We start from the raw sequence: 1,586 nt of genomic DNA, 5'->3' as shown, positions 1-1,586 counted from the left end.
AAAAAACTAGCCAGGCGTGGCGGTGGGCGCCTGTAGTCCCAGCTACTCTGCACGGAGGCTGAGGCAGGAGAATGGCGTAAACCCAGGAGGCGGAGCTTGCAGTGAGCTGAGATCGGGCCACTGGACTCCAGCCTGGGCAACAGAGTGAGACTCTGTCTCAAAAAAAAAAAGTTGAAGTATAGAGAGAGAGCAAATGTAAGTCATCGAAAGAAGTATTTCAGAGCAAAGATAATGTAAAGGAATTGGACTAGGGAGCCAAAACATTCAGGCAGGAAGGAGAGAAACCCCAGCTATGGAACACAGAAAGAGAATGATGTGGAGAGTTTGAGAGAACCATTACAAAACCACCAAGTTAGATCAAAACAAAGCATTACAGTTACTATTTAGCCTCTCTGACTTACAAATTATGGCCTTCAATGTCAATTTCAAGCATACAAATTATAACTCAAATTCCACTAATATGTGTCTTACCTGTGGAATATGATGAAGGGGTTCCAGAGGCCAGGAACACAAAAAGTCGGAGAGCAATCCATGGAAAGTGATGCCATGAGGTCCCAGCCTTGTCTCTTCCGTAACTTAAAATGGCTGTTGAAATGACAGTTGGAAATGTGAGTAGATGGAATGCTGCCTACCCATCCTGTGTTCTTCATGAAAGGAAAGTAGATTAATTTCACATGCTTTAAAATGTTTTTAAAATGCTATACTGATTGATAACTTAGTTTGTCATAATAATATAGATTGGATAGACTGATGGATAGATACATAGTTTTATTTATTTGGGGATAGCAATATGACATTATGCACATAAAAATGTGGCCAAAGGAAGGTCCTATCTGGTCAGAAAGAGTTTTATTTCTCTTGGTATCTTTCCATCAGGAAGTTGAAAAAGTCATGCATTTCCACCTTTCTCACTTCCTTTCTAGCCCTCCTCATTTTTTTTTATTTTTTATTTTTTTTATTTTCTTCAGTACTTCTTCCCTTTTCACAATTACTGCTGCAGGTCTGTTTACCAATCCCAAGAGAGTGACAACTACAAGACCAAACTTGACCCTTTTGTTGATGATCTTCAAACTGAGATGACCTGTTTGGCTGTGTCCTGTTGCAAAGGGTTAGCCACCAGGGCTCTGCATAATATAAGTTAGGGAGCCAACTTATATGATATGATATGATAAATGGCTTATATAACATATAAGCCAACTTATATGATAAATACAACTTATATTAGAAAGCCAATACCCTCTGCTGCAAAGAGTGCATATGTCTATGTCTGATGTGTGGGTCTCTGGAATGCTACTGTAACATTTCTCCTGAAATCCCAAGCCTTTTTTTTTTTTTTTTTGTGAGACGGAGTGTCTCTCTGTCGCAGTGGTGCAATCTTGGCTCATTGCAACCTCCACCTCCCGGGTTTCAGCAATTCTCCTGCCTCAGCCTCCCAAGTTGCTGGGACTACAGGCGCATGCCACCACACATGGCTTTTTTTTTATTATTAGTAGAGATGGGCTTTCACCATGTTGTCCAGGCTGATCTCAAACTCCTGACCTCAGGTGATCCACCCGCCTCGGCCTCCCGAAGTGCTGGGATTACCA

General features: G+C 41.5%; 1 protein-coding gene across 1 annotated transcript in view; it reads right to left on the bottom strand.

Annotated features, from left to right (window-relative positions):
• NPEPPS (aminopeptidase puromycin sensitive) overlaps positions 1–572 on the bottom strand; it is a 117,491-nt gene extending 116,919 nt beyond the window's left edge. The window contains exon 1 of the mRNA XM_011959842.1: positions 472–572. The gene's annotated coding sequence lies outside the window, so the exon portion shown is untranslated. The remainder of the gene's footprint in view (positions 1–471) is intronic.
• Positions 573–1,586: the final 1,014 nt, after the last annotated feature.

This window comes from Colobus angolensis, unplaced genomic scaffold (genome assembly GCF_000951035.1).
Source record: "Colobus angolensis palliatus isolate OR3802 unplaced genomic scaffold, Cang.pa_1.0 Scaffold50, whole genome shotgun sequence".
In the NCBI taxonomy this organism is placed as follows: Eukaryota; Metazoa; Chordata; class Mammalia; order Primates; family Cercopithecidae; genus Colobus; species Colobus angolensis.
Note: the sequence above shows the minus strand (reverse complement) of the source record. Positions and strands in the feature narration are given on the sequence as shown.